This window comes from Phyllobates terribilis, unplaced genomic scaffold, assembly GCF_046119375.1.
Source record: "Phyllobates terribilis strain yellow unplaced genomic scaffold, ASM4611937v1 Scaffold_20__1_contigs__length_20440879, whole genome shotgun sequence".
NCBI lineage: Eukaryota > Metazoa > Chordata > Amphibia > Anura > Dendrobatidae > Phyllobates > Phyllobates terribilis.
In genome coordinates this window covers 4,305,056-4,312,445 of record NW_027362780.1, presented here as the reverse complement: position 1 = coordinate 4,312,445, position 7,390 = coordinate 4,305,056, and positions in this window count along the sequence as shown.

Genomic DNA, 7,390 nt, shown 5'->3' with positions numbered 1-7,390 from the left:
ATTGTATTTATGTTGTTTTATCCTATGCTTTATTAAATTGAATTTATGTTGTTTTATCCTATGCTTTATTAAATTGTATTTATGTTGTTTTATCCTATGCTTTATTAAATTGTATTTATGTTGTTTTATCCTATGCTTTATTAAATTGTATTTATGTTGTTTTATCCTATGCTTTATTAAATTGTATTTAATTTGTTTTATCCTATGCTTTATTAAATTGTATTTATGTTGTTTTATCCTATGCTTTATTAAATTGTATTTATGTTGTTTTATCCTATGCTTTATTAAATTGTATTTATGTTGTTTTATCCTGTGCTTTATTAAATTGTATTTATGTGGTTTTATCCTATGCTTTATTAAAAAGTATTTATGTTGTTTTATCCTATGCTTTATTAATTTGTATTTATGTTGTTTTATCCTATGCTTTATTAAATTGTATTTATGTTGTTTTAACCTATGCTTTAATAAATTTTATTTATGATGTTTTACCCTATGCTTTATTAAATTGTATTTATGTGGTTTTATCCTATGCTTTATTAAAAAGTATTTATGTTGTTTTATCCTATGCTTTATTAAATTGTATTTATGTTGTTTTATCCTATGCTTTATTAAATTGTATTTATGTTGTTTTAACCTATGCTTTATAAAATTTTATTTATGTTGTTTTATCCTATGCTTTATTAAATTGTATTTATGTTGTTTTATCCTATGCTTTATTAAAATTGTATTTATGTAGTTTTATCCTATGCTTTCTTAAATTGTATTTATGTTGTTTTAACCTATGCTTTATTAAATTGTATTCATGTTGTTTTATCTTATGCTTTACTAAATTAAATTCATTTTGTTTTATCTTATGCTTTATTAAATTTTATTTATGTTGTTTTAACATATGCTTTATTAAATTGTATTTATGTTGTTTTGTCCTATGCTTTATTAAATTGTATTTATGTTGTTTATCCTATGTTTCATTAAATTGTATTTATGTTGTTTTATCCTATGCTTTATTAAATTGTATTTATGTTGTTTTATCCTATGCTTTATTAAATTGTATTTCTGTGGTTTTATCCTATGCTTTATTAAATTGTATTTCTGTGGTTTTATCCTATGCTTTATTAAATTGTATTTGTGTTGTTTTAAACTATGCTTTATTAAATTGTATTTATGTTGTTTTGTCCTACGCTTTATTAAATTGTATTTATGTTGTTTTAACCTATGCTTTATTAAATTGTATTTATGTTGTTTTATCCTATGCTTTATTAAATTGTATTTATGTGGTTTTATCCTATGCTTTATTAAAAAGTATTTATGTTGTTTTATCCTATGCTTTATTAAATTGTATTTATGTTGTTTTATCCTATGCTTTATTAAATTGTATTTATGTTGTTTTAACCTATGCTTTATTAAATTGTATTTATGTTGTTTTAACCTATGCTTTATTAAATTGTATTTATGTTGTTTTAACCTATGCTTTTTTAAATTGTATTCATGTTGTTTTATTTTATGCTTTATTAAATTGTATTTATGTTGTTTTAACCTATGCTTTATTAAATTTTATTTATGTTGTTTTATCCTATGCTATATTAAATTGTATTTATTTGGTTTTATCCTATGCTTTATTAAAAAATATTTTTGTTGTTTTATCCTATGCTTTATTAAATTGTATTTATGTTGTTTTATCCTATGCTTTATTAAATTGTATTTATGTTGTTTTAACCTATGCTTTATTAAATTTTATTTATGTTCTTTTAACTTATGCTTTATTAAATTGTATTTATGTTGTTTTATCCTATGCTTTGTTAAATTGTATTTATGTTGTTTTAACCTATGCTTTATTAAATTGTATTTATGTTGTTTTAATCTATGCTTTATTAAATTGTATTCATGTTGTTTTATCTTATGCTTTATTAAATTGTATTCATGTTGTTTTATCCTATGCTTTATTAAATTGTATTTATGTTGTTTTATCCTATGCTTTATTAAATTGAATTTATGTTGTTTTATCCTATGCTTTATTAAATTGAATTTATGTTGTTTTATCCTATGCTTTATTAAATTGTATTTAATTTGTTTTATCCTATGCTTTATTAAATTGTATTTAATTTGTTTTATCCTATGCTTTATTAAATTGTATTTATGTTGTTTTATCCTATGCTTTATTAAATTGTATTTATGTTGTTTTATCCTATGCTTTATTAAATTGTATTTATGTTGTTTTATCCTATGCTTTATTAAATTGTATTTATGTGGTTTTATCCTATGCTTTATTAAAAAGTATTTATGTTGTTTTATCCTATGCTTTATTAAATTGTATTTATGTTGTTTTATCCTATGCTTTATTAAATTGTATTTATGTTGTTTTATCCTATGCTTTATTAAATTGTATTTATGTTGTTTTAACCTATGCTTTATTAAATTGTATTTATGTTGTTTTAACCTATGCTTTATTAAATTGTATTTATGTTGTTTTATCCTATGCTTTATTAAATTGTATTTATGTGGTTTTATCCTATGCTTTATTAAAAAGTATTTATGTTGTTTTATCCTATGCTTTATTAAATTGTATTTATGTTGTTTTATCCTATGCTTTATTAAATTGTATTTATGTTGTTTTAACCTATGCTTTATTAAATTGTATTTATGTTGTTTTAACCTATGCTTTATTAAATTGTATTTATGTTGTTTTAACCTATGCTTTTTTAAATTGTATTCATGTTGTTTTATTTTATGCTTTATTAAATTGTATTTATGTTGTTTTAACCTATGCTTTATTAAATTGTATTTCTGTGGTTTTATCCTATGCTTTATTAAATTGTATTTATGTTGTTTTATCCTATGCTTTATTAAATTGTATTTATGTGGTTTTATCCTATGCTTTATTAAAAAGTATTTATGTTGTTTTATCCTATGCTTTATTAAATTGTATTTATGTTGTTTTATCCTATGCTTTATTAAATTGTATTTATGTTGTTTTAACCTATGCTTTATTAAATTGTATTTATGTTGTTTTATCCTATGCTTTATTAAATTGTATTTATTTGGTTTTATCCTATGCTTTATTAAAACATATTTTTGTTGTTTTATCCTATGCTTTATTAAATTGTATTTATGTTGTTTTATCCTATGCTTTATTAAATTGTATTTATGTTGTTTTAACCTATGCTTTATTAAATTTTATTTATGTTCTTTTAACTTATGCTTTATTAAATTGTATTTATGTTGTTTTATCCTATGCTTTATTAAATTGTATTTATGTTGTTTTAACCTATGCTTTATTAAATTGTATTTATGTTGTTTTAATCTATGCTTTATTAAATTGTATTCATGTTGTTTTATCTTATGCTTTATTAAATTGTATTCATGTTGTTTTATCCTATGCTTTATTAAATTGTATTTATGTTGTTTTATCCTATGCTTTATTAAATTGAATTTATGTTGTTTTATCCTATGCTTTATTAAATTGAATTTATGTTGTTTTATCCTATGCTTTATTAAATTGTATTTAATTTGTTTTATCCTATGCTTTATTAAATTGTATTTAATTTGTTTTATCCTATGCTTTATTAAATTGTATTTATGTTGTTTTATCCTATGCTTTATTAAATTGTATTTATGTTGTTTTATCCTATGCTTTATTAAATTGTATTTATGTTGTTTTATCCTATGCTTTATTAAATTGTATTTATGTGGTTTTATCCTATGCTTTATTAAAAAGTATTTATGTTGTTTTATCCTATGCTTTATTAAATTGTATTTATGTTGTTTTATCCTATGCTTTATTAAATTGTATTTATGTTGTTTTAACCTATGCTTTATTAAATTGTATTTATGTTGTTTTAACCTATGCTTTATTAAATTGTATTTATGTTGTTTTAACCTATGCTTTTTTAAATTGTATTCATGTTGTTTTATTTTATGCTTTATTAAATTGTATTTATGTTGTTTTAACCTATGCTTTATTAAATTGTATTTCTGTGGTTTTATCCTATGCTTTATTAAATTGTATTTATGTTGTTTTAAACTATGCTTTATTAAATTGTATTTATGTTGTTTTGTCCTACGCTTTATTAAATTGTATTTATGTTGTTTTAACCTATGCTTTATTAAATTTAATTTATGTTGTTTTATCCTATGCTTTATTAAATTGTATTTATGTGGTTTTATCCTATGCTTTATTAAAAAGTATTTATGTTGTTTTATCCTATGCTTTATTAAATTGTATTTATGTTGTTTTATCCTATGCTTTATTAAATTGTATTTATGTTGTTTTAACCTATGCTTTATTAAATTGTATTTATGTTGTTTTAACCTATGCTTTATTAAATTGTATTTATGTTGTTTTAACCTATGCTTTTTTAAATTGTATTCATGTTGTTTTATTTTATGCTTTATTAAATTGTATTTATGTTGTTTTAACCTATGCTTTATTAAATTTTATTTATGTTGTTTTATCCTATGCTTTATTAAATTGTATTTATTTGGTTTTATCCTATGCTTTATTAAAAAATATTTATGTTGTTTTATCCTATGCTTTATTAAATTGTATTTATGTTGTTTTATCCTATGCTTTATTAAATTGTATTTATGTTGTTTTAACCTATGCTTTATTAAATTGTATTTATGTTGTTTTAACCTATGCTTTATTAAATTGTATTTATGTTGTTTTAACCTATGCTTTTTTAAATTGTATTCATGTTGTTTTATTTTATGCTTTATTAAATTGTATTTATGTTGTTTTAACCTATGCTTTATTAAATTGTATTTCTGTGGTTTTATCCTATGCTTTATTAAATTGTATTTATGTTGTTTTAAACTATGCTTTATTAAATTGTATTTATGTTGTTTTGTCCTACGCTTTATTAAATTGTATTTATGTTGTTTTAACCTATGCTTTATTAAATTTAATTTATGTTGTTTTATCCTATGCTTTATTAAATTGTATTTATGTGGTTTTATCCTATGCTTTATTAAAAAGTATTTATGTTGTTTTATCCTATGCTTTATTAAATTGTATTTATGTTGTTTTATCCTATGCTTTATTAAATTGTATTTATGTTGTTTTAACCTATGCTTTATTAAATTGTATTTATGTTGTTTTAACCTATGCTTTATTAAATTGTATTTATGTTGTTTTAACCTATGCTTTTTTAAATTGTATTCATGTTGTTTTATTTTATGCTTTATTAAATTGTATTTATGTTGTTTTAACCTATGCTTTATTAAATTTTATTTATGTTGTTTTATCCTATGCTTTATTAAATTGTATTTATTTGGTTTTATCCTATGCTTTATTAAAAAATATTTATGTTGTTTTATCCTATGCTTTATTAAATTGTATTTATGTTGTTTTATCCTATGCTTTATTAAATTGTATTTATGTTGTTTTAACCTATGCTTTATTAAATTTTATTTATGTTGTTTTAACCTATGCTTTATTAAATTGTATTTATGTTGTTTTATCCTATGCTTTATTAAATTGTATTTATGTTGTTTTAACCTATGCTTTATTAAATTGTATTTATGTTGTTTTAATCTATGCTTTATTAAATTGTATTCATGTTGTTTTATCTTATGCTTTATTAAATTGTATTCATGTTGTTTTATCCTATGCTTTATTAAATTGTATTTATGTTGTTTTATCCTATGCTTTATTAAATTGAATTTATGTTGTTTTATCCTATGCTTTATTAAATTGAATTTATGTTGTTTTATCCTGTTTTATTAAATTGTATTTAATTTGTTTTATCCTATGCTTTATTAAATTGTATTTAATTTGTTTTATGCTATGCTTTATTAAATTGTATTTATGTTGTTTTATCCTATGCTTTATTAAATTGTATTTATGTTGTTTTATCCTATGCTTTATTAAATTTTATTTATGTTGTTTTATCCTATGCTTTATTAAATTGTATTTATGTTGTTTTATCCTATGCTTTATTAAATTGTATTTATGTTGTTTTATCCTATGCTTTATTAAATTGTATTTATGTTGTTTTATCCTGTGCTTTATTAAATTGTATTTATGTGGTTTTATCCTATGCTTTATTAAAAAGTATTTATGTTGTTTTATCCTATGCTTTATTAAATTGTATTTATGTTGTTTTATCCTATGCTTTATTAAATTGTATTTATGTTGTTTTAACCTATGCTTTATTAAATTTTATTTATGATGTTTTACCCTATGCTTTATTAAATTGTATTTATGTGGTTTTATACTATGCTTTATTAAAAAGTATTTATGTTGTTTTATCCTATGCTTTATTAAATTGTATTTATGTTGTTTTATCCTATGCTTTATTAAATTGTATTTATGTTGTTTTAACCTATGCTTTATAAAATTTTATTTATGTTGTTTTATCCTATGCTTTATTAAATTGTATTTATGTTGTTTTATCCTATGCTTTATTAAAATTGTATTTATGTAGTTTTATCCTATGCTTTCTTAAATTGTATTTATGTTGTTTTAACCTATGCTTTATTAAATTGTATTTATGTTGTTTTATCCTATGCTTTATTAAATTGTATTTCTGTGGTTTTATCCTATGCTTTATTAAATTGTATTTGTGTTGTTTTAAACTATGCTTTATTAAATTGTATTTATGTTGTTTTGTCCTACGCTTTATTAAATTGTATTTATGTTGTTTTAACCTATGCTTTATTAAATTGTATTTATGTTGTTTTATCCTATGCTTTATTAAATTGTATTTATGTGGTTTTATCCTATGCTTTATTAAAAAGTATTTATGTTGTTTTATCCTATGCTTTATTAAATTGTATTTATGTTGTTTTATCCTATGCTTTATTAAATTGTATTTATGTTGTTTTAACCTATGCTTTATTAAATTGTATTTATGTTGTTTTAACCTATGCTTTATTAAATTGTATTTATGTTGTTTTAACCTATGCTTTTTTAAATTGTATTCATGTTGTTTTATTTTATGCTTTATTAAATTGTATTTATGTTGTTTTAACCTATGCTTTATTAAATTTTATTTATGTTGTTTTATCCTATGCTTTATTAAATTGTATTTATTTGGTTTTATCCTATGCTTTATTAAAAAATATTTTTGTTGTTTTATCCTATGCTTTATTAAATTGTATTTATGTTGTTTTATCCTATGCTTTATTAAATTGTATTTATGTTGTTTTAACCTATGCTTTATTAAATTTTATTTATGTTCTTTTAACTTATGCTTTATTAAATTGTATTTATGTTGTTTTATCCTATGCTTTATTAAATTGTATTTATGTTGTTTTAACCTATGCTTTATTAAATTGTATTTATGTTGTTTTAATCTATGCTTTATTAAATTGTATTCATGTTGTTTTATCTTATGCTTTATTAAATTGTATTCATGTTGTTTTATCCTATGCTTTATTAAATTGTATTTAT